The 26,988-nt window shown below is 38.3% G+C and overlaps 1 protein-coding gene across 11 annotated transcripts in view; it reads left to right on the plus strand.

Moving 5' to 3' along the window:
• The first annotated feature begins 408 nt into the window (after positions 1 to 408).
• ITPR1 (inositol 1,4,5-trisphosphate receptor type 1) overlaps positions 409 to 26,988 on the plus strand; it is a 386,707-nt gene continuing 360,127 nt past the window's right edge. For all 11 annotated transcript variants that reach the window (XM_031954255.1, XM_031954269.1, XM_031954258.1 and 8 more), the window contains exons 1-2: positions 409 to 649; positions 1,547 to 1,624. The gene's annotated coding sequence lies outside the window, so the exon portion shown is untranslated. The remainder of the gene's footprint in view (positions 650 to 1,546; positions 1,625 to 26,988) is intronic.

Below are 26,988 nucleotides of genomic sequence, written 5' to 3' on the forward strand. Positions count from 1 at the left end.
GTCAATGCAGAAGCAGGAAACTGTCCCTTTCCTCGGCGACGCACAAAACGACCCTGTCCCTCTAACCCCGACAACCCAGAAAACTCGGGTAGCTCTAGGCTACTCCAGCTCCTCAGCTGCCCCAAAGCCAGGGAGACGATTTGGAACCTCAGCCCGGGAAGCCCAGGGCATTCTGGGAATTGTAGTTTCGCCTCACCGCCGGAGGCGCCTGCGAGACCCTTGACTTGGACTACATTGCCCAGGGAGCCACGAGGGGTATATAAGCCGTGGCGAAGCGGAGCCCAAGTGCAGTAACCATGTGGATGTTCTGCTGAGCCGTTTCCTGAAACTCACTGGGGTGGGAGGAGGAGGAGGAGGAGGTGGAGGTGGCGGAGGAGAAGAAGAAGAAGAAGGAGGGGGAGGAGGAGAAGCAGCAGGAGGAGGAGAGGGGAGGTGGAGGGAGCAAGAGAAAGGCGAGGCGAGGAAAGGCAAAGCAAAGCCAGGCACCCGGCGGGACGAGACCAGACGAGAGCAGACGCAGGAGGGGTGCGCGTCCATCCTAACGGGACCGAGCCCCAGCTTCGGGGACATGGAATTACAAAGTAGCTGCTGACGCTCTCCCAGCCCGGCTCCCGAAGCAAAAGCGGGCACCGCTCCCGGGGGCGACACGGTACGGTCTCGGGCCGGGGAGAGCGGCAAGCGTGCGGGGAAGTGACCGAGGGAGAGACGGAGCAGAACTTTTCTGCTCCGCCCTCCTCGGGCTCTCGGGGCTCGGTGGGGTTTGGGGCTGCTTGCACACAGCTGGAGTGTCCTTGTCAATTCTCTGTTTCCCTTCCTTTCGCATCCAGGTCCCCGCTCCGATAGCCAGAGGGTATGGGCTTGCAAATAGCGGGTTCAATCCCGCTTCCTCCCCAGCACCAAGTTAGGAGCTAGGGGACGGGGAGCAGGAAATAGGTCCGGGGGTGGGAGGGTGGACGGGGTAAAGGGAGGGGGGCACAGCAGTGCTCGAGTGTATCTCCTCAAGGAAATAATCTTGGGGGGAAAATTGCAGCCCTCCCGCTGCACGATTCGGTGATGCTTGCGAGTGTTCAAGCCCAGGGCTGCGGGGTGCTCAGGTCGGGGGTGGGAAAGGTGAAAAGGAAGAAAACAGGGACCGAGCGGACGAGGTTTGGGAGCGTAGCCTGTTTGTGTGCTGGGGCGAGGATGTCCAGCATCGCAAAGGATGCCATCCCCTTCTCCTTCAGCAAACAAGTGCTTGGAGATCTGCTCACACTTTCTCCCTGAATTGTTGCAGAGATGCGAGACACAATGTATCTGTCGCCTATATGGAGTGCGTGCCAGGAATAGAGAAACTAGGTACTACTGATCACCTTGGGGTTTTAGATTTAGACTGAAGCCGAATCATGGAGGGACGGACTAATCAAGTTTGTAGAAGGTTACCTGAGCGGAATGGATCTACTAGATAAGCCGTTCTTGGCATCTTAAACAGGGACCACAAGAACTGACATTCTATGGCTCTATGGCTCTTGTAATGAGTCCTTTTTCTTCCTTTTTTTTTAAAACCTAGGCGCTGACCCAGTGGAGCAGGAACTGTACCACCCCAGTTTGGGTGTGCTGTAGATACTGTTGGCTTAGTCTGTGACAGGTGAGTGTACAATCACTTATGAGAATTGCTTCCTAACTGCCCCTCACCCTTAAAAGCTGCCAGAGAAAGGGCTATAGGACGCAATTTGTATTATTGATTCTCCTGCCTTGCCGATACTTCTGTTTAGCAAACACATGGCATGGGGTATTTGACTTGCATTTGGAGTCAGTTACCATTCTGGTACCCAGAGTCAAAATTGTAGTAGACAGATCAAAGATCTGTAAGAAGCTAGAATGGCATTAAATTGGGAAAGAAAAGAAAAAATCTGACTTTTTGGGTAGTGTGCATGTTATTTAAATTTTCAAAAATATATTGTGTTTCATTTGCCAAGCATATATAAGCAAAATTAACTGCCTCAAAAATAACTTTCCATGAAGTGAATATGTGCTTGTCAGTTTAGGATTAAATGGGAAAGAAGGGCTGTCTTTGAGTAAGTGAAATAATCACAGCTGATTTGGTTTGTTTATATTGTAAAGCTATGTCAAATCTAGAAATAGAGCAGAAAAATATCAGCACTCAGCACTTGGCCTGAAGCCAAGCACATGTCAAAGGATTTCAATAAGTTAATAATGCTGTTGGAGTGCTTTCTGTGGGACATGATTTGGGGCCGGGGTTTCTGCTATAAATACAGGCCCGTTAGCTTTTCCAGATTGCTTTGAGATGCGTTAGGAGAAGGAGACTTGTATTGTGTACATATGTCCATGTAACTGTAGACTTGCCCATCTGAAGTTTTCTTCTTAAATGGTCAAAAAACAGGGCCACAGGGGTGGATGGGTCTTGGTAACTCATGTAACAGTCTAAATATTTAGCTGTTCCCTGGGCTACAGTCTTTGGGCTTTTCTAATTTGAAAAAAAAAAAAAATCAGACACTTCATTAAAGAGGTGTAACATTTTTGTTTCCTGTTGATAAAATTCTCAGGAGTGCTAATGTAGTGGGAGGCATTTGTACTCTATTCATCTGTATTTGTGGAGAGACTGGGCCCATTAATTGTTGTCCTGCTAATGAGGTTAAAACTGGGGCTTTCATCCCCTTTCTGACCAGTTAGCTCTGTACTGAGCGGATTAGTTTCGCAGCCACAGCCATCCCTTTCTGATCATGATGCTTCTCAGATACCTGCTTTTGGTAGGACATAGGGAGAGAACATGCCAACAAATTCTCCATATCCTATTGGTATGATATCTATTGGTAGATCTGTTTATAAGAGCCAGACATTTTTTATTTCATCAGAGACTAGAATTTTTGGGGATGGTTTCTTGCTTTCTGAACTCAAAGTAAATGAATTGTTTGAGGTTGCTAAAAAGAATGCTGGATAGGAAATTTGAAGTCTGGTTCAAATGATGGTTCTGCTCTTTGTTGCCTGAGTAGGCAAATCCCATGGATTCTTTCTGGATTTAGGAATCATCTGTAAACTGGGGGTAGGGGTTAGCCCCTAGGACTCTTTCCTTTTTTAAGCCTTGGGATCCTATGATCTTATACACACTGAGTATTTATTATACACATTATTATCACAATATGTTGGATAATTTCAGTGTTTATCACCAAGAGGGGAGGAAGATCACTGGGTCGCTTGGTCTGCCCAGGTTGTCACCTTATTTAAGGCGAGATAACTGACTTGGGAAGAAAACATTAGTGTTATTAGGAAGTAGAGCGAGTTCTTTACTGTGAAACTGAGTATGTAATAACTGGTTTCAGTTTAGTTCTTTGAACCACTTTTGCAGTGAGATACCATTTTCTGCTGAGTGTCTGCAGACACAAAGCAAGTGATCATCATAATAACTAGCATCCTTGAGTGCTTTAAAGTTTGCAAAATGCTTTACATGAGAATAGAACACATCATCATTTGTCCTTTTTGCAAATGCTATGTGTCCCTGTTCTAACTCACCATAAGTGACTTTGAACAAGTCGGTGTTTCTTTTGGAGACTCAATTATCTTTGAAATAAAGGATCTGCGCTAGATAATCTCTCAGGTTCCTTCCAACTTAAACAGTATCTCTATGATTTATGGAACTCCTGTTATGTGCAAGGTATGGATTGCTTTAAACCCTGGGAAAATTCCCAAGACAATAAGGTATATGGCCTTAGATCTCAAGGGACATATTTAGTACAATATCAATGAAAGAAATAACAGAAAAATTTTGATAAAGTGAATTCACAGCTTAAGCTGCAAATGTGAATGTTGGTGCTTTTTCACATAACCTTCAAGCTTACTTTGTTGCCCATTGTACTTTTTTCCCCCATCTTGGAAGTACATGCTGCCCTTTCATTAATCCGACATGGAGCAGAAAAGCCTCTCAAGGTTTTCTTTTTTTTTTATCAGCCATGGAAGGTTCTTCATGTTCCAAATGGTCTGTCTATCCCTAGTGAGTTTTCGCTAAAAAAAACACCCTTTACAAAACTTATTTACAAAATAAGCCTATCATCCCTTAGCACTGAGCTGAATGATGTTGACTTCTATGTTGGATGTCATGCAAAGTGTTTTGAAGTGACAAAATATCATTCATCCACATTGGTATTCTGTTTTAAATAGCAAAGTTCTCTTTATTAAATGAAAACCTGAACAGAGGAATAATGGTTGCTTAATAGAATAAGAAAGATGAAAATCCCTACGATAGCTTTGGGAACTGTTGCCTTATTTAAGGCTGGTGGGGTGGGGAGAACAAAGCTAAAGAAAAAAAGTTAGTAAACAAATTATCCACTTTCAGAGAATTGTTGAGAAAGTATTATCAGATGGATTTTTAGACTCCATGGGAAATCTGTTTGTGATTTTTTTTTTAATGGGCTGCTTATGAAGAAACCAGAGTACAAGCAGCGGAAAAATAAAATTTAAATTTGGCTTCGAGCTCCTCTCTAGGTCAGACTGCCCTGGGATGATCTGCTTTCATCGGCCTTCTCTGTTAGGGGAAGCCTTGCTAATTATGTGCTATTGGTTAATTTCTTGTTTTCTGAGTTGCTGATAGCTCAGGATTAGACTAGATTGTCTTGATTAATATTAGTACATTGACATAAGCATTGTTGTGGCTTTTGGAAAGTGATCAGTGTCTTAGAGGTTGGTTTCTAAGAACTAATGAGCAGAATTGAATATAGTGTTAGCCATGACAACCTGCAATCTCTAGGAGCAGTAGAACATAAGATCCTTGAGGGTAGGAACTATTAGTACAATATCAATGAAAAAAATAACAGAAAAATTTTGATAAAGTGAATTCACAGATTTAGTGCAAATGTGAATGTTGGTGCTTTTTCACACAACCTTCAAGCTTACTTTGTTGTTGTTACTCAGTTTTTCTAAGTTTGTATCCTCAGCATTTAACCCAGAGCCATTAAAACTTTATATTTGGTCCCAAGCTATGGGGGACATACTTAGGGGAAAGTATGCCAACTGCTTTCAGTCATACAGCTCCTCTGCAGCTTTAGATACTTTAGATAGAGTTCTGTGGATTGCCTGTGGAAGCTAAGTGTATTGCCAATGGCCCCACAAATAAAAGGGATTTAAATCCAGGTTTACTTGAATCCAAGGCTGAACTTTTGTCTATTCTGACATATTCTGCCTGTTGTTTTCTATGTGGTTTTCCTGAAACTGCCTAAGGGGTCCATGGCACACAAGAAGCAATCCCTAGTTTAAAGGACTGAGTGCCAGAGCCAAGCTATCCTATGAACTATTTGCCCTCTCCAGGAAAAGCCAACATAACATTATTCTACCACCCCTATGCTATCTCTATATCAATTTGGTTAAAGGAGCAGCCATGAGAAAAGAGATTTAAGCTTAAGACAATTTTTTGCTACATGTAGAACTGAACTATTATAACTTTTATTTGATAGTTTCCAACTGTTAGAACTGTCATTATGACTAAAATGTCACTGAACTGTGTGGCCTTTTCAAATGTACAAGTTTTATTTTCAAAAAAGACCCGGATTCCATGACATCTGATTTCTTTTGGAGCCATGTAGTTAGTGGAGTCCGTTTCTAAGTTTTTCATTCATAATTTTCCACATCAGGCCATCAGGTGTCACTTCTTGTACCTAGTAGCTTGCTTGTCTCTCTGCTGCCCTTCTCCATGCTTCTGATTTGCTAAAGGTTGGGAAATGAATATGTTCATTTAGATTCCATCAGCACTTGTTAAGCATCTGCCATGTATGATGGCTGCACTGTTGTGAGTGCTGGGGTACAAAGGCACAGAGGAGACAAGCCCTGTCCTCAAGAATCTTACATGTGACCAGTGAGTACCGATATGAATGCAGATAGGTACTTGTTTACATGATAAACCTTTAATCAAATACGTGCTATGGGCCAGACATTGTGTAAACAAATAAAAAACCATAGTAAATATGTAGTATTTTAAAGTTTGCAAAGCTCTCTCTCTCTCTCTCCTACTTATTTTCACTTTCTCTCTTCTCTCCTTCCCTCCCCCCTTACACACACACACACACACACACACACACACACACACACAGGCATTATGTCTGTATTTATCTAAAATCTCATTGAGCTTCAGCCTCACATCACTCTTGTGAGATAGGTTCTACAGGCATTATACTGTATTTACAAATGAGGAAACTTAGGTTCAGAAAGTTTAAATGGATCCTTGGGCCCCTGGGTCCTATGTCTAATGAGCGTCAAAGTTGGAATTTGAAACTAGGTCCTTCCTAACTCCAAAACCAATACTCTGTTCATTATGCCACACTACCTTTCCAACATAAATCTTATATAAAAAAATAAGCGATTGTTTTGGAGCCAGGAGTCAGGCAAACTGATTCAATATTTTCATTTTCAGGTGAGGGAAGTGAAGGGCTGGCTATCTGTCCAAGGTCATAGAGGCAGGAAGTGGTAGGGATAGCAACCTACTTCTCTGACTCCAAATCCAGTGTTTTTTTTTTTGTTTTTTGTTTTTTTTTTTTACTGTGTCCCTCATATTTCCCAAATCTACACAAATATTTACAATTTCAGGAGAAAAAGAGCATGAACAACCCAAATCAGTAAAGGTCTTATGAATGAGGTAGTTACAAAAGATTCTAAGAGATGGTTAACAAATAAGATACAGGGGAGAGGGAATCTTGTTCTGAATGAAGGCTCGGGGCTTGGCGACATCTTTGTTCCTAATTGGAGCCATTTGTTTGCATCATCCAGACAGTCCACTTTGTCCCAGATAGCTTGCCATACTAGAGACAGGCCTTTCACATCCTTCTGTGACTAGATTTGTATCATTCATCTGGGCAGTTATGAAGCACCTGTCATGTGCTGTTCTCTGAACCTACCATAGACAAGAGCATAAACCAAAATAGTCCTCACTTTTAGTAAACTTAGTCTTCTCTTGTCACCGATAGATAGACTATCTTTACCTCACCCTTGTGACTCTCAGATCTCCCCAGAATTTCTCTCAGGAAGAGACAGTCAGATTGGGAAAGAGGGCAATTAAGTTCCAGGTGCAGGACTGTAAATACCAGGACTTAATTTCTGTAGTTTCAATTATCATAAGAGTCTATCTTGCCAGAACATTGTGGCTATATGCTCATTCTAGGGCATGTGTGTTTATATACATATATGTATATATGTACACATATTTGTAGGTTGTAGACGTAACACATCTTGACAATTACCTTGAGAAGCCATGTACTTCTAACTGGATGGTGGCCAGAAAGTATATTGTATAATCATATAATACAGGTTCTCTAGAATAGGGCTTCTTAAACATTTTCCACTTTTGACCTCTTTTTACCCAAGAAATTTTTATGTGACCATGGACATATAGACATATAAAATAGGTATACAATTCAAACATCTACTGATAATAAATTATAATTTTGTGACCCCCCCAATTATGAGACCCCATATGAGGTTAGAAAACTGATTTAAGAAACAGTTGAGAATGTTGTTTGACTGTCATTATTATAAACAGTAAAGAGCAGTGGGAGTGATATGTAAATGATAAACTAGAATCTTACTCTTGGTAATAACCTTACTTAACTGAAGTGGGAGAAGGGAAGTCTTGAGGGCTGAGTATCAACTCTTCTCTTTGAGTGGGCAAAACAGGTAACATCTGTGTGTATTCATTTCCTCTTCTGTTGAATGAGTATAAAAATATCTGCTGCTTGTTGCATATAGAGTTTAATTAATTTGTATATGCAAAAGTCTTGTCTCATGACATAGTAGATAGTGGGAGGACTGAGTGGTGTCCTGCCTGTGACCATGGAGAGATACCAACTTAACCTCTTGGCGCTCCCAGACAACTCCTGGACACTATTAGTGGGTAGAACAGTTTGTTAGTGGGTGGAATCAGTAAATAAACGTTTATTAAAGCCTCTATTATATCACAACATTGTGTGATAGTGCTGAGTATACAAAGTCAAAAGGCCACACCATCAAGGAACATAGTACATTTTATTAGATTATTTCACAATGATGAAATTATACATCCAGATTAATATAAAATGCCAACTTTATCCAAGCTTAACAACTGTATTTTTTCCCTTCAATAGTATCTACTTTGGCTTGGTTGCTTTTTCCTCCCCATTCTTGTTAATTTTTTTATAGTAATACAGTGTATGGGTCTTACTTTTGTCCTGGCTCCAGAGGAATTCTGACCTGGAAATCAGGAGACCTTGATACTGGTTTTGGTTTTGCTGCTGTTAGAATCTGTATGACTTTGGGAAAGTCCCATTATCTTGTTACTTTCCAAATCTTTGAAATGAGAGAGATGAAGTCGATGATCTCAAAGGTTACTTCTTTGATTTGGCAATGGTGAACCAAATCTAATGAAGTGTAAATGAGATCTGTTGTGCTGGCAGTCAAAGTCAAGAGAAGTCTGAAAAGGCACACAAATAAAACTATACCTGTGTAGATATATGTAATTTGCATCATCTGTACAGCATTTGTTTTTGTTTTTTTAGTGTATACATTGTAAAAATTTAAGATAATAGATTCAGAAACCTTAAAAGTTATCTAATCCAACTGTGTACTTTTCTGGATGAGGAAGCAGTGACATTGACTTTTGAAGGCTGTAGAATTACTATATGAAGGAATCATTTTGTAGGTATGTAGTTTTAAGATCATTCATCTAGTAGGACTGCAGAAAGTTAAATCTTTAAGCTTTGGTGATTTATTTTTGTACCAATTTGAAAACGAAAGCAGGATTTTATGATTTTTATTATTTTGCTTTGAGGAAAATTACTATTCAGAATTGAATAGGTTTCATGTGGTGGACATAATCTGAATTTCTAAGCATGGTCTAGTGACTGCAGATCAGATTAGAAACTAGCAGTAGTAAAAGGGGGTAGGGACTCAAAAATGCCTTGTTGCTAATGACTACTTTGAAGATTCTATCTTCAATCTTTGCTTAGAGGAAGTTCTGAAATGTTAGCCAGAGACATCAAGATCTGTAATGAAATGAGAATCAACTGGTTGGATAAAGATAATTAAAAAAGAAAAAAAAAGCTAGAACTAGTCACATGGAGATGTGTTCACTATCTCATTTGTTGTTAGATTAACCTATGTATTTTGGGGTAAGAGGCCCAGTGACCTCCTGAGAGGTACTTTTTTTGTGATCGTCTATGGCTTGATATGATAATAATAATGATAAGGATGTTAAAAAAAAAAAAACTGTACTAACAACTGACATTTACAGGGTTTACTTGACATACCTTTCCATTTGTTCCTTGAAGCAGGCTGTGAATTAAATGTTAAAGATATTGCTATTCCCATTTTAAAGGTGAGGAAACTGAGACTTAGCAAGAAAATATACCTTGTCTTGAGCCATTAAATCAGCAAACTGAAGAGGCAGGGCTTGACTCTGGCTTTGCCATACTGCCTTGCACATGGAGTATTGCTTGAGTTTTATTTTCTTACCTACCCTGCTTTCTCCCCCTAAGTATTATACTATATTATATTAAATATTATATACTATACTCTTGTCTTCAGAGCAAATAGATGCTCTTGTGCCCTGTTTACTCTCAGATTAAACGTTCATAAGCCACAAAGTTTCTGTAGGCATATGGTATATTATTTTATAATCCATAGTGTCCTTCAAGACTCACTTCTGCATTAAGCCTTCTGTGGACCCCTCCATTGGGGTTCTCACTTTCCTAGATTACCTCACAGATCCTCATTTGGGTACATGTTGTATACTGCCCAAGGGTGTAATCTGCCTGAAGGCAAGGTCTGTTGACTTTTGGTCTTTGTTCATTAGCATGCAGTGTAAGCCTAGTGTGGAGTAGGGACTTCATGAAATGAGTCTGTTTCCTGATTTCTGAGAGGTGGGCCGCCTCGCTGCTTCCTGGTTTCCCAGATGTTCCCTAGACCTCACTTGACGCCTGATTTGGAGGGCGGCTCCTAGATGATTGTCTTCCCTTAAAATTACATTTGCAGAGCGAATGGAATTGGAGCCAGGTCTAGCTGAACTTGGCAAAACCTGTGTCACTCACTGAACGTTGGAAAGTAAAAGCCAAGAGGAAATGCAGTCACACACTGGCTGGTTAAGTTTTTTAACTGAGAACTAGATTGGGGGATTCATTTTATATTCAGGTACGGCTTTTATGGGGGAAAAAAAAAGCCCTATTTCTGTAGGGCTGGATACAAGAGTTATAGGGAATTCCCAGCTCCCAGGGCTACAGTGGGCCTGCCTCCAGCCCTTTGGGTTTTAGAATTCATCTTTTGGGGGCCTAGAGAATTGAAAATGAGTGGGCTGAAGTTAGACAGTGAGTTAATGGCAGAGCCAGATCTGGGATCCAGGGCTTCAGAGTACAGTTCAAGGCTTTGCTGTGAGGGTCATCATAGGACCAGGTTCAGATTCAATTTCTACTTGCTCCCTCTGTGACCTTGGGTAGCTATCACTGTATTTTAATTGTTCTCATTGTTCTTATCTGTAAAATGGAGAAAATTAGGCAAGTTGCTTGGTGAGAGCTCTTTCAGTTTTAGATCTGTGATCCTTCAACCTTTTCTTCCTTTCTTTTTGGGGCTCTTTTTTTTTCCTTTTCGTTTTTTCTTTTCTCTTTTAGAAATGTTAGAGGAAGAAGGCTTATTAGGCTGTCAGCTTGTTCTGAGAGTTTCAGGGGAATAAATCTTCAATCTTAATATAATTCTTCATTTGAACTGTGTGAGTCTTGAGCATCCTTTGGAAAGAGATTGCCATGTTGGCAAACATGGCAGGGCCTCTAATCCCTATTGCTATTCTCTATCTAGAAAATGGCCTTACAGACCATCAAGAGAAGATGGGAAGGGTTTTCTCTTCTTTTTTTTCCCTTTGATGTAATAATGACAAATTTGGGGTGTCCTTTATACCAAAGATTTTTTAAATAAATATTTTGCTTTTATATTGATCCATTCTCCAAGAAGCTCAGATGTTTTATGGGCATTCTATCTAAGTATTCCCCATAATAACTCTGGTGAAGTAGATAAATAGGGGTGAGTATTGTTCCCATTTTACAGAGAGGGACATAGAGATTAAGTCACTTGTTCAAGTTAATTTACTGAAGGGCAGGATTATTCAGAATCTGTTTTTTAGCTCCCAACCCAATATTCTATTCGAATTGCCTTATGAAGTCTTTCACAAAATTCTGAACAAAATTAACAAACGTTATGAAAGTGAGGTATTTGTACTGCTGCTATCTTAGATATCAAAAACCTATTGACATCCAGAGGCAATGAGGCCCTGACCATTTATATGATTACATAGCGGTAACCATTTGCAGCTTAAGATAAATCTTTCCCATTTTTATCTTAATCACAGTTGATCAGATAACTTCATAATGTTTTCTATATTTTATACCACTGACTCTTAGCTTGAATTTTACAAACTGGTTTTAAGAAAAAAAAACTAATCACCACATTTCAGTATGATTGGTTAACTTTGTAATCCTATGTATTTTATGTATCTACAAACATTATTTGGAGAAGGGATCCATAGGTTTCATTCATCCTGCTGCCAATGAATCCAAAACTTAGCACCCTCCTCTTTCCCCAAACAAAATAAAACAGAGACTAAGAGCCTTTTCTTTGCAGAAATCTAATGTCTAGGTGAAATTTATTCCCAAGAGCATTTATTTCTCTTTACCATGCCATGTATTTATAGTGGGAAAAGTCCAGCAGCCTAATGGTAGAAATATGTGTTTCTGTTCTCAGTGCTTTGCACATTGTAGTGCTGGAGAAATATTTGCTAAATTGAATTTAATTACATAGTGGTATTTTTCATATGGGAACATAGGCTCATGGTTGTTGTAATTTGTCCTTCGTTCTCAAAGAGGACTAAGGACATCATAAGGGAAATGTCTTGACTTATTTGTGAATTGAATTTAAGTGAGGCAGAGCTTTTGCAGACTGGGCAATCTTGCTTTCTCTTCCAGTTATTGAAGTCCTGTGCAAAACAGAAATCAGGGTGACTGGGGATGGCCTAAGATGCATGAGTGCCCTTGGCTCCCTGAGGAGCATAGGCTAATTAATTTCAGATTGATAGGGACCTAAGAGAGTTATGTACTCTAATCTTATTGTCCAGATACTTTTTGACTTGATGAAGAGCAAAATTTGACTGATGCACATCACCTTTTGTTTCTCTACTCCCAACTTGCTTTCAGTGTAGGACATAACTGTTACCTGATTTTTGCAAAATTCTTGTGAATTTCTGAAAACATCAACATAAAAATTCTTCCCTTTAATGTGAATTTGTAGTATTGGGTACAGATGTTCTTCTTACCATTTTTTTTTTGATGTCAGATTCATTTTTTTGTCCTGCTACAGACTTAAATTGGACTTAAATTTCATGCCTTTTATTAAGTGATGGAATCCTTGTCAAAGAAATTAAGAAAGCTGAGGTTTGACCTTAACTAGCTTTATCACAAGAAGATGCCTTGGGAAAAAGCCTCTCCCCTTTCTCTTGAGTGATGTCCAGAAAACTGCCACTTGTGAGTTAATTGAGCAGTTAAAATCACTGAGAGCTGGGTGATTAGGAAATGGGTTAGCAGGCTGCCTAGGGAATCTTTAGGCCTTGATGACTGTGATTAGCTTTGTCTAATTTTAAGGTGTTTATTTATGGTGGCCTGGTTACTGGAAGTCAGTCTGTCAGGCTTGAGCAGCCAGGTGATTCCATGTTTAAATAAACAAATAGGGTTTGCTTTTCTGTATGCATTTGTAAAAATTCAGGGACCTGGAGATTCAAGGTCACTTGATGGGTATCACAGTATAGTCACATTGTCATCCTTTTGGGAGAAAGCAGAAGAATGTTGTGGAGGGGAATGGAAGACCTCAAGTGAAAGACCTGGGGTCCCAATTATGGGATTGTTTCTTATTGCCTGTGGAACTTTGGGCACCTTAATCTCTTTGGATTCTAGTTTTATTTTCTGTAAATTGAAGGGGTTGGATCAGGTGGAGCGAGTTTGATGTTAAAATATACTTAAAATACATAGAATTGTAATAGAAACCAATTATCCTGGAATATTGTATTTGAATATATATTTCTTTCTTGCAGATTTAATTTTTTATTAAAGTTTTTTATTTGCAAAACATATGCATGGGTAACTGCTTGCATTTTTTGTTTTCCTTTTCAAATTTCTTTTCTTTCTAGATCTGATTTTTCTTGTGCATCAAGATAACTGTATAAATCTGTATACATATATTGGATTTAACACATATTTCAACATATTTAACATATATTGGACTACCTGCTATCTAGGGGAAGAGGGAATGAGGGGAAATTTTGGAACAGAAGATTTTGCAAAAGTCAATGTTGAAAAATTACTCATCCATATGTTTTGTAAATAAAAAATTATTTTAAAATGCAGGAATAATTTTCAACATTGACCCTTGCAAAACCTTGTGTTCTAAATTTTTCCCTCCTTTCCCTCCACCCACTCCCTTAGACAGCATGTAATCCAATATATGTTGAACATGTGCAATTGAATATATATTTCAAAATATTTAAAAAACCCATTTCTCAGACCCCAGGTAAGAACCCCTAGTTCTAGCTGAACCTTAGTATTTTGTACTTATTTGTGTCATTCTGGAAGTCAGGGACTGTTGTCTTTCTCTGTCTTTGTTTCCCTACTAGCACCGAGGTGTAATGGATAGGGAGCTGGCCTTGAAGCCAGGAAGGCCTGATTTCAAGTATTGGCTCTGATCCACACTGGTTTTGTAAATGTGGGCATAGCATTTAACCTCTTCTTGATCTGGGTAACTCTCCAAAATAAATTGCAGAGGAGCTGACATATCTTTGTAAAGGGAGTTTTCACACTTGGGATCTCACTATACCAATGAAATTATAAGTCCACAAGTCACAAGCCCTATCTGTAGCACATTGGGACAGTAGTTGAAACTCTTAGAAATGGTTTTTGAATTGACTGGAATCAATCTCCAATGTCTTATGCAATCCTGGGGTAACCTTGGGCTTAATTTTAAGTATTCTAATTTAGCTTTAGTTTCAGGGGTTGCTAACTTCTTAAATCTGAATTTTGTGTAGGTGGAAGAGGAGATCTTAGAAAACCTAATTTAACACAGTGAGTGCAATGTGTGTCTGGAAAATAAAGATTGAAAAAATTACAATAAGTGGATTCTTTTCCATCCTCAAAGCTTTTTGTGAAAATGTTTGTGTTTCATACAATGAAATGAACATTTTATTTCAGTGTGATTTAAGTCTTCGGCCCAGTTTAACACTGGAATAGAAGAAATTCAGAAGATCATTGTCATTTCTCTGAATGTTTCTATTAACAGCCATCAGAGGAACCACCTCTATAACACCAGTTAGGGTAGGGTCTTATGAACTAAAACTCTTTAAGGAAAGTCAACCCAAGAGAGAGAGAGGAAAATGCTGAAGAATTACATTTTGAAGAAAGAAAAGTAAACAATTCCCATGAGAAGGAAAAATAAGAGTTTGTATAAAGAAAATAGAATTGGTTGGCAGAGGATTCACCAAACTTAGATCTGGAATGATAGGAAAAAAGGCAGATAATTGAGGAGAAATACAAAAGTGCCTGTAAAATTCATGTTCTTGTAAGACTGTTGAGAGTACTAAAGCTTAGAAGGACAAGTTGGTGAGAAAAGTGGGGAATAACAGAATAAATTTGTTTTCACCTCCCTGGGTGGGAAAGGAGAGGATCAAAGAAGGTGTGGGATGGCTGTGTCAAAGGGGATGGGACCTTGACAAAAGAGACGAGAAATAGCTGCTCATTTCTTATTTTGCTTCTCTTTTCTCTACCAAGTAGAATGGCTTTTGGACTAAAAAGGATAGAACAATATTGGCTAAAAGTGAGTTGTTACATAAGACAATTAAGGAGATGGTAGTACTATTGGCTAGCATTTCTATATGGCCTTAAGGTTTGCCAAATGATTTACATATTTTATTTCATTTAGTAAGAGATCAGCTAGCAGCCCTAGATGCATTCAAGGTATTTGGCTCAGATGACCTACATCTTTGATGATTGAAAGAACTGGAGGATATAGTTGTTTGAACTCATTATCAGTCATAATTTTTTTTTCTGAATTGTATTTTATTTTTTCCAATTACATGTAAATGTAACATTTTTTTCAAAATATAATTTTGAGTTCCAAATTTTCTCCCTTCCTTCCCTCCTCTTTCTTCAAAATGGTAAGCAATTTGATATAGATTATAGATGTGCAATCATGTGAGACATTTCCATATTAGTCATGTTGTGGAAGAAAAAATAGAACAAAAGGAAAAAAAGCATGACAAAAAAAGTAAAAATAGTGTACTTTAATCTGCATTTAGAATCTATCAGCTCTTTATCTGGATGTGAATGGCATTATGAATTTTTTGGAATTTTCTTGGATCATTGTATTGCTGGGAAGAGCTAAATTAATTATGGTTGGTCATCACTCAGTGATGCTGTTTGTCAGTCATAATTTAAAGATGGTGGAAAAAGGGAGAGATTTGAAAGGTACGAAAAAAGGGCTCATATCTAGATTTTCAGAAAAAGAAGAGAGTAGACTCTGCAAAGTATACATTTCTCTGATTTTCTTAGAAAAGTCAGTAAACAGTAGTGCACATCTAGAAAAGGAAGTGGTGATTACAGGGCTAACCTGCATTTGTCAAGAAAAGGTTGGACTAGATGAAGCTTACTTCCTTTTTTTGACAAGGTTATTAATTTAAACAGATGATCAAAGAGAATGCCATATTTAAACATTAGGCATTTGTTAAGAATTTCATCTGATTGTTATGGAAAAGGTAGAAAGATGGGAGTTAGATAATTATACAATTAGATATATTTGGTTGAAAGACTAGAATCAGTATAGTCATTAATTCTTAAATGTCAGCTTGACAAAGTCTCTGGTAGAGTGCTTCAGATATCTGTGCTTGGCCCTATATTATTTTTTATATTTTTATTAATGACTTGGATAAAAGCTCTTAGATTGAAAAATTGCCATACTTACCAGATTTCTGGGTGATACAAAGCTTTGAGGGGGGCCAGTGCATTGGATTCATGGTCAGGATCCAGAAGATTTTGGCACTGTGTTAAATGTAATTTAGCATCATTTGGGATGTAAGTATGTGATGTAGGGTAGAAATTTCAAACATGGGCCTCAGGCAACCGGCAAAACACCCAAATAGGGCCAGAACCAGATTGAAATGTTATTTATAAATAACAAAAATAAATGAAAGTACAGTGCAATGTAGATAATGTTAATTTGTGGTTTTCTAAATCATAGTGGCCAGCAGGGATCCATTACTATTAGAATTTGATGTCACTAATCTGAGTTTGATGCTACTGGGCTACCACATTAGTTGTTACTGCCTCCTTATTTATTGATTCTTTAGAGTCCTCTAGGTTCCAAGTCAGGATAGTGGGTAGCTATGGAATAATTTTATCCAATACTAAAACCACAGAAAATTTCTTCAGTTCCCACTCCAGAGAAAAATCAGCAATATCTTTTCTTCTGTTTTCTAGCTTTCCCCTCTCATTCTCAAAACCCAAATTTGTAGACTTATCCAAACTCACTATAAATGATTATTATCAGTCAACAAGTATTTATTAAATACTGACTACATATCAGGCAGTGCGCCAGATGCTGGGATATAGAGACAAAGAATGGAACAATCCTGATTCTGGGAGACAAAATGCATATACATACATGTGTGTGCATAAAAATATACATCTGTATATAGAAATATATAAGTATATATATACATACATACACATTTTATATATACATATATTATATAAATATATAGATATATAAGCACACTCACACATTTAGATTAAATACAAGGTAATTAAGTGCATTATAGTTAGGGAAGTCAGTCACAGTCACTTGGGAGGATCAGGAAGAGGCTTCATGTAGAAGGTGATGGTTGGAGTAAATCTTAAAGGAAAAGATGGATTCTATGAGATCAAGGGGAAGAGAGGATTCCAGGAGGAAGGCTAGTGTGAAGGCATGGAGATGGCAGGTCGTGTCATATGTGATGAAAATAGAGAACAATTTGCCAAACAATTTGTGTTGACATTGTCAAATAACATGAACACTCAAATGAACATTTAAGTAAAAATGTAGTTGTTTGCAGTGGGAGGTGAAAGACCAGAATTGCTCACTGGGATTTTTTTCCCCCCAGTCCCTCCAATGCCTACTGCCAAACACTGATGTCGGCCCCGATTCACCTCATTCTGTTGGGCACACATCCATTTGTGTCTCACTCTTGCCCCTCTACCTCCAGTTTGACACCCCAAAGTGGGCAACAAAGTCAGAAACCATCAAATAGATTGAACTCTCCCTAGAGGCCATTATTGATGTTGTCCCAGGGTTCTCTCTCCTAGCTATGTTAAATGAGAGTTTCTGTGATCTTGAGATCAAAGCTTTTGGCCTTAGGGAGGCCACCAAAGTCTTTGCCATCTGGTGAATAAGGTCAATTTCAGTAGGCACAAATATAAATTCTTTTACTTGAGTTCAAAAACTTAACCTTTCAGGTACAAGGCAGAAGTCATAGAACAGTAGTTTCTGTGAAAAAGATCTGGGATTGTTATTGGATTTCATTCTCATGGATAAAGTGTTCTATAGAGTAGCCAAAAAATCAATTTGATCTTAAGCTGCAGAGAAAATAAGGAAGTGATATTACCCTGGCCTTTAGACTCTCTCTGGATTATTATGTTCATGTTTGGGCCCCACAGTTTAGAAAACAGATTAATGTACTTCAGAGTGTCTAGAGGAGGGCAGCCAGAAAGGTGAAGGCCCTTGAATCCATTCCATCTGAGGGTGGATCAATTCAAGGAACTTGGGAATGTTTATCCTGGAAAAGAGAGGGCTCAGGTAATCCAGTAGCTCTTTTCAAAGACTTTAAAGGCTACCAGGTGGAAGAAAACTCCAACCGATAGGGTCCTGTACAGCAAGAATAGAGTAATGAATAAAGTTGTAAAGATAAGGAAAAACTCAACAAAGCTGTTCAACAAAGCGGAGTGATGTGTTTGGGGATGAAATGGGGCAGCTAGGTGATGTAGGAGGTAGATACTACACCAGAATGGAGTCAAGAAAACTCATCTTCATGAGTTCAAATCCAGCCTGTGGGCAAGTCACTTAACCCTGTTTTCCTCAGTGTTTTCATCTGTAAAATGGATGGAGAAGTAAATAGCAAACCATTCCAGTATCTCTACCAAAAAAAACCCAAATGGGGTCATGGAGAGTTGAACACAAAAGTGTTCCTTTTATCTGAAAGTCTTCAAAAAAAAAGTCAGATGAACATTGGTTTCACATATTTAATGAGGATTATTTTCCAGATATAAATGTACTAAATGGCCTCTCAAATTCCTGCCAATTCTGTAATACTATGAGTGCTGAATTTGAGTTTACCTGTCTTGGGTTTTGTGTTTGGGTACCCTAGACTGAAAGGACCTTAAATATGATCTCTTGTTAGAATGCCAACCTTTTCTCATTCCTCAGACCTTTATTATTGAGGATTTTCCTTTATTTATCCTATTTGGCTATTCTAGCTATGGCAGCATGAATGAAGGAGACAGGAAATTGTGTAGAGAGAGCTCTCCAAGTTAAGTGTATAAGCTTTTGAGTATTTAGCTATAGATTCATAATTTTGAAGGGCACCCAAAGTAGACTAGCTGGATTGAAGGTAATTTTTAATTTTCAAAAATGTACGTTTTTATTTACATTCTTTAGCCCACACTGCTGGGTTTGTAATTGGTGAACTTTCCAATGATAGGAGTGAGGAATAAATTCATTCCTACCATTATTTTGCTTAGAAAAACATTGGGATGTATAAGTAAGCTTTCATTGTAATTTTCCATCTTCTATATCGATATCCAACTTAGTAAACATTTATTAATAACCTATTTATACAAGGTATAATGCTAATTGTTGGGGATAGAGATACAAAGATGAAAAAGAGTGCAGTACTTGCCCATAGTTAACATGTAGTCTAATATTCAAGGGATCTGGAGAGAGTATTTGACCCCCAAAAGTGTGATAGAAAGAAGAATGCGATATGGACAAAGGGAAGTCTGGCAAAGAACTATACCAATTTTATGGTAGTGTCAAGCAAGAAATAAGCCAAGTCTTCTTCCCAGCTCTTCTTGTCAGAGGTTAAGGAATAAGGAGCATATAGCTTTGGAGAAGGTGCCAAGATCTAAGATATTGTCAGGAAAAAACCATCAGTGAGTACCAGAAGATGAAAGAAATATGAGGGAGAGCTAAGATAAATGGGAAATTAGAGGTCCCAGTCCAAAGGGAGGGCAGAGAAGGTTAGGACTGAGTTTATAATTGGGGAATGATGGAGGTGGCAGATGGCTGCCAGTGGGTACCGTCTTCCCCGCTGATCCCAAGCATCTTGTGTAGCTTGGGTCCCAGGCCAGGCATTATACCAACTGACTCTATAAACATTTAGATTCTGACCAGATATCTCAAGAGTAGACTCTTTTGTTAATCAATAGGTACAGTGCAAAAGTTAACAGCATGACAGTTTATATGAAAAAGAACTAGATGTTTGAGTGATTCATAAGCTCAGTATATGATATGGCTGCTGGAAAGTTTAACTTGGTCTGTTTCGTGTCAGAAAATTTTCTGATTTTTCAATCCACTCACCAGATTTTGTGCATGGCCAAAAAAAAAATTTACTCTGCCGTGTGGGGACTTCAGTACAAAGGTGGGAAGAAAGAAGAATGGGGAAAAAATATGAGAAAATATGGTACAGGAGGAAAAAAAATGAGAAAAACCAAAGACTTGTCCACTTGCCTTTTTACTATTCAACTAATCTTCTTAATACATCAATATTATTAGATGTCTTATCTTCCATATTGTGAATGTTTTGTTCTAAGAAAAGAATTAGTAGGTGCCAGACCTGGCCAGCATCGAATAACATTTTTTTTAAATGAAAGTAATCACATTTTAATAAACAAGAAAAGACTTATCAACATGTAACATGTGAATATCCCTGTGCCTGCTATTTTTTTCACATCAGACAACTGACTCCTAAAGCAAAGATCAGCATTTATAATAAAAAGATGAAAAACTTATATTGTTATGTAATTATTAAGATTAAATTCTGAATTTGTTAAACAGATTATAAATTCACTGTGACAAGGATAATAAACATTGAATTGACTATAATAATTTAATTCAAAGGTCAGACTAATGTAAATTATTTGCAACAACAGGGAGGTCACAGAAGTCCAGAAAGCTCCTTAGTCCACAAACATTTGATTTATTCACTAAATGCAGAAAGATAACTGCCAAAGACAGTACCATGTTAGGATATAAATGGTTGAGGAAAAGGATGATGGAAGGCTATGAGCAGTATTGTCTCATAAAGTAGAGCGATGAGTAGAGGGAAAAACCTGTCCAAATAAAGATTGGCAAGATATTCAAGGTATCCCAAGGACATTCATAGATGAAAATGGAAAGAAGCCTACAAACAGAAGAAAAATAAGAAAAAGAATCCCAAACACCATTACAATAAATCATTTTCTTCATCAAACCACCGCTCTTAGATCAAACCACCACAGTTAGTAGAAGAAGAAATGGTACTGCAGAAAACAAAGATGGGGAAAGCATCTGACCTGGATCAAACTTATATAAAGGAGATCACCACTAGAGGAACACAATTGTTGGGGCAATTATGCAATCAATTTATAAGATATCTAAAGGAAGCTAATATATTGAATATATGGGGAGAAAATACGTTGGGCCTTATTGATAAGAAAAACAAGAGACCAAGAAAATAAATGACTGTTGACCTCTAACACCTATATTTCATTTTTACAAAATCATTATGATGGTCATTTCTGTGCAAAAATTGAGGGCATTTTGATGAGAGTGTTAGAAGGGCCAAACAGACTTTTGCAATGATATTCAATAGTTGACTACGAATTTAGTATTTCAAAATTGGCTGAAAAGTATAGAAGCTTTAGAGCCCTTTGTCTCATTACTTGTTGATTAAAGAGTGAGAATTCTACTGTGTAGAACAAAAGTTGCCTGATAAGGTTCCATTATCACAAATTAACTCCCAACTGTACATCAAGATAATTCAAGATCCCTTGGAAGATATCACATCATCTGTGACCTAAACATTAGGTAAGGCATAAAACAGGAAGGTACACATTCTCCAAAACTATTCACCACTGTCATGGAGGAAATCAGGCATGAGGTTCAGCTTGGGAAGGATGGAGAAGAATTCCAGATGTTCATCTCTTTGCAAATGACATTATATTGATTGAATCAAATTCTAAGATATTGTAGAGCCTCGTAGAAAAGCTCTGTAATTACTCAGAAGATTTTTTTTCATCTATATTCTGTTCTAGACCAACTGAATAGAATGGTTTATTGTCCAGATTCAACATTTATTTGAATGAGGACCCTGCAAAGCTTTCCAACAGAATTTATATATCTGGAACAGGCAATATTGATCAGTTGTAAGTTGGACCTAGAGCTGAAAAGGAATAGGAGAGTAAATTAAATTGATTTTAAGAGATTACAAAACTCCCTTACTGACTCTAAACTTTTCACAACAATAAAGGCCCATCTTTTCTTTTTTTGTTTTATTATTTTATTGTAAAGCAATTGGGGTTAAGTGACTTGCTTAGGGTCACACAGCTAGTAATGATAAATGGCTGAAGGAGGACTTGAATTCAGGTTCTCCTGACTCTGGGGCCTGTGCTCTGGCCACTGTACCATCTAGCTACCCAGGCCCATTTTTTTTATTAAAGTTTTTCATTTTAAAAGCAAATGCATAGATAATTTTCATTATTCACCCTTGCAAAACCTTGTGTTCCAAAAATTTTTCCCTCTCTTCCCCCACCTCCTCCCTTAGATGGCAAATAATCCAATGTATGTTAAACATGTGCAGTTCTACACATATTTCCAACAATTATCATGCTACACAAGAAAAATCAGATCAAAAAGGAAAAAAATGAGAAAACAAAAAGCAAGAAAACAACAAAAAAAGACAAAATACTATGTTGTGATCCACATTAAGTCATCCCCAGTGCTTTTTCTGGGTGCAGATGGCTCTCTCCATCACCAGACCATTGGAACTGGCCTGAATCACCTAAGTGTTGAAAAAGCCACGTCCATCAGAGTTGATCATCGCATAATCTTGTTGCTGTGTACAGTGTTCTCTTGGTTCTTCACTTAGCATACCACTTCATGTGAGTCTCTCCAGGCCAGGCTCATCTTTTCAATGCAGACATTTTACAAGTATTGCTATACGTCAGTGAGACCTGGGACACCACAGCCTTTGAATTGGAGATGAACATCACCAGAAAACCATGAGTGTGAGCCAACTGCAATAAGGAACTCTGATTAACAGACAGTAGCAAAGATATCATTTGGGAATTAATTGTACCCCAGAAAGATAAGATGGGTTGTTCAGGTGGCAAAAGGGAGGGATGCAAGGTGGAGACCCAGAGTAGAGTGTTTCATCAGTGCCCTCACAGTGTTGAGCTTTAGAAGGATCGTTGTTTTGTTGGGTGGATCCATTGTGGGAAGATATGGGAAAAACACACAAGGATGAGTTACAATCTGTGTCATTGGTTAGAGCTTTCCAGATTGATGAGATTGCAAATGCATTTGAGAGTTTGGATCTTCCTGAGTTTTAAATTAACCTATCTCTTTGTGAGGAAGACGGCTATTTTGTTGGTTCATTCCTTGGTTTACTTGCTGTGACATTCAACTAGCTTTTAATCATTGAGCTTCTTGCCTTAGTGAATATCAATTCTGAAGCACTGTAATCTCTCACAAGCCTATTTCATCTTGTGAAAAAGTGAAAATTTCAAAGTGAAAATTTTGAAAAGATGACTTTCCCCTATTGCCTTGAAGCTGCTGGAGCCCTTGAGTGTCCAGCTATCCCAGGTGGATTTGAAAGCCCAGAGAGTGACAATAAATTTGTGGTAACTGCAGCCTCAGAAGGTTAGCACATCTGGCTTTCCTCTTGGGGGTCCCCTAGTGTTTCTCTTCGGAGAGTGGATTGCAACAGGAGCATAGTGTGAGACTGGCCGGAAGTCGTCTGCAGGCACAAATGGTACAAGATCAGATAAAAAAGCAGGCTCTCCCAAGCCCTCTTAACAACAGGAAACTTTCCAGATGAGCAGTCTGCTAGGCCCATCACTCCTGAACTTTCCTCCTCCCCCACCCCTCCTTGCCCTAGATGCCCTCCCTATTTGTTGACTTTACAGAGCTTTGTTTCCTTCCAAGGGAATGATGGAATAAGGCATTCTCCAGGTCACTAATGCTTAATTAATGGGGAAGCCATTGGAAGCTTCCAGGATTACCAGGAAGCCTTTAACGTAATCCTTTGTTAGTGTAATTGTTACTAGAGACCCCTGGGAAAAGTGGAATTAAAAAAAAAAAAACATAACTGTTTTGTGTAGGTGTCTTTTTTTTTTAAACTGTGGCCCCTGGCAAATTTCCTAGCTGACTACCCACCCATCACAAACTGTAGTGGGTGGACCAGTCTCTCTAGTTTTAGGAAAAATGAAAAAAAAAAAAGGAACATAAATGACATTTATTATTTACACTTAAATGGATAGCAGTAGCAATTTGTAACTGAGAAACTTTTTGATGACAACTTTCACCCACAAACAAAACAAATATCACAGGCTCCAAGGAATATTTGGGAAGGATGGTGTAGGATAGTTTGTCCAGCAGAGCAGCTCCACGTGTCACAACCAGATTGTTCAGAAACACATCTTTCTAAGTTCATTTCTCCTTCTGCAAAAAATTGCAGGATTTTGGCTCTGCTTACCTGGTAATGGTGGCAGTTTTGGAGGGAAGTAAATAACCTGACTCTCTCCCAGCTCATTCTCCCTAAGGGCTGGACAGACATTTTCATGAGCTTCTTGGAGGGGAAGGAGAGACATAGAGGTCCAATAGTCAGTTTTTAAATTGGGGTCTACACTGACAGGTGGCTTTTCTCAGAGAAAAGCCCCCATCTTCTTGGGTCTCCAGAGGCAGTGTTAAGAGCAATGGATGGAAGCTGAGAAGAAGCATATGTTGTTTGAGTGTAAGGAATTATTTCCTAATAATTGGAGCTCTTTCCTTGGGAGGGAGCAGAACACCCTTTTCTCTATCCCTTCCATTGGAGGTCTTACAACAGAAGCTGAAATAGGGGATCTGATTTAGCTCCTGGTTTTTTCTATGTGGCCTTGAGATTTCCTCCAAGTCTGTGGTTTTATGGGCTCTGATTTCACATTCAACAACTCTTGATGGCCTTTTATGAGGTTTGAAATATGTAAAAGCAATTTTGTTTTTCCTCAGAAATTTTCATCTGATTATTGGACTTAAAAGTATACTGATTATCAGTGAATGAGCCCTAAACCTTCTAAAATAAACCCAAGTTCATACTAAGATAAGCAATGACTATCAAGTGACTTTATTTGGAATACATTATCAGAAAGGGGAAATATAATGTTGCTTAAACCAATTGGCTTACCTTTAACTCATAAAAATACAGTTAAGATTACAAAGGATAAAAATACATGATACTGAAGAGGACAAATGCTTGTTGGATTGTTCTTTCTGTCCATTACTTGTATATCTATTCTCATTTCCCAAGTGTCCATAAACTGACTATTGTTTAAACCCTTGTTATGTATTCATTGTTGTTCCCTCTCTCTGTAAACAAATTCATGCTTGATGAAATGCTGTTTATCCTTCTTGCAGTGGCAGGATTGGATTTTTGAAATAATAGTTTTTTTCCCCCATCACAAGAGTAGGAATTCTTCCATAATTTATTTTTAACATTTTTTCTAGAAGTATGAGAAGCTGGCCTCTTTTTGGTTACAGAAAGTGAAGTAATTCCTCTTAGAAGAAAACTTGACATCTAGGAAGCCATTTAAGAGTGAAAATATTTTTATACTCTATTTCAGCCATCTTGGCCTTTTACAAATTTTGTGTACTTAAATTATTTCTGGTTTCCAGAAGGTGCTAATAAATAGACAGAAAAATGAATTTGAAGTCAGGAACTAGAGCAAGGAATATGAGAGAGAAGTCCTTAATCATCCTGAACACCTTGGGTAATATTTGATGATTGGTTATAAGCCTCACCTGCTTATGTGCTGGCTTCCTACACACAATTCTGTTTTTAAAAACATCATCAATATGGCCCTTATAACATAACTGCCACTTCTAAATATTTACCCTTCTGATGAAAGCTGTTATGATGACTCATGCCAGTATTTCTGTTTATATTTCTCTTTGGGGTTTGTGTATATATCTATATATGTGTAGGGTCCTTGGGGAGCAAAGTATTTTCACGTGATTAAATGGGGATGATAGAGGTAGAGGAAACCTACAGCTTTGACTTGCTTGTTCATTGAAGTCCTGATCATAGAATCTTAGAGCTGTTGTTTGTCCTTCATTCTTGAAGAGGAACATGACATCACCATGACATGCAGATGAATTGGATTTAAGTGAGGAAGGGCTGTACAAGGTCACCTGCCTCACTTTCCCCTCCAAAACCATCTGGGTTTATTGGCCAGATATAGATCAGGATGACTGGAGATGGCCCTGATGTAGTGGGAAACTTTTGCCTTAAAAAGGCCTTTAAAAAAGCTTAAAAAGCTAAGGTCTTTCTCAGGACTCAGTTTGACTGAAGCAATGCCTAATCCTTAATATCCAGGGAGGGGAAGATCCTCAGGGTTTCTGACCAAAAAAACAGAACCAATCGCTATTTACAGTCATTTTGAACCAAACCCTTGGATCTGTTGTTGGCTAATCAATGAGAATCTGAGTGATTTGGGGTTAGCTTGGTCCTAGTCCTTAGCTAGGACTAAGATATCTTGTGATGTTTCTGTGATCAAAATTTATATTTCTTTGGGCAGAGCACCAATAGGTAAGGTATAATATACCCTTTGTGGACTGAGGGAAGGAAAGGGGGAAAAAAAAAGAAATGGAATTATGTTGTCAAACTGGCTGGTTCTAGTTGGGTCCCCAGTGGGGCAGCTCCCATTCCTACTTACAAAGGCTGTTTTTTAACCTTGTTCTCAAAGAGGACCATGACATTGAGGAGATGATGCCCTGACATGCAGATGGACTTGATTTAAGCAAGGGAGGGCTGTGTGTCTTAGAGCTGAAAGAGAAATCCAAAGCCATTTAGTCAGTCAAAAAGTAAGCACGTAGAGATTATTTACTGTGTTCTAAATATTGTACTAAGCACTGGGGCCAAAAAGCAAAAGCAAAACCATACCAGTCCCTGAGGAGGTTCTATTCTGATGAGGGAAACAATATGTCCATAAATGTGAATATTGAAGGTATAAACAGAAAACATGCAGTGTGCAGAGTCCATAGTCAAAATAATGTAAGAGGGAAGCTGCTAGCTGGGAGAAGGCAGTATTTGAGCTGAGTCTTGAAGGAAGCCATCAACTCTAATTATTTTACAGATATGAAAACTAGGGTTTAGAGGAGGGTGTTTTGCCCATAATAATTCAGCTAATAATCTTCAGAATTTGAACCCAGTTCTCTGCCAAATCCCTGGGCACTTCCCAAGACTTCAAGAATATGCAGGAAGAGCTTTCAAGAGAAATTTTGTCTCTCTTTTAACTTCATCCACTTTATTCCATATCTGGGACTATGTATCTTTGAAATGTAGTATATGATTTTTTCTTCAAGACTTTCCCTTCTCTCTGAATATTCCTTGAGGTGAAATGAATATGTTATTATATTTCATAAGTCAGTGCTCTGACTCCTTAATCACCCCTAAGTCTTAGCTGAGTTCCTTGTAGGCTCTTTATTTATATCTACTATAGATTGCTGAGAAGTCTCAAATTGCTTGCTTCAGGTGTGACTTTTATCAAGGAAGAAGCAGATCACTGTTGGAGAGTCCTGAAATTGAATTTAATTTTAGAAACTGTATTTGCTGCATGTGTTTCTCTTAACTCCTTAATAAACTCCTTGCCTATCAACAGTTGATTGAGACTTAGAAATTAGCCATTTTGGAAAAAT

This window comes from Sarcophilus harrisii, chromosome 1, assembly GCF_902635505.1.
Source record: "Sarcophilus harrisii chromosome 1, mSarHar1.11, whole genome shotgun sequence".
NCBI classification, from domain to species: Eukaryota; Metazoa; Chordata; class Mammalia; order Dasyuromorphia; family Dasyuridae; genus Sarcophilus; species Sarcophilus harrisii.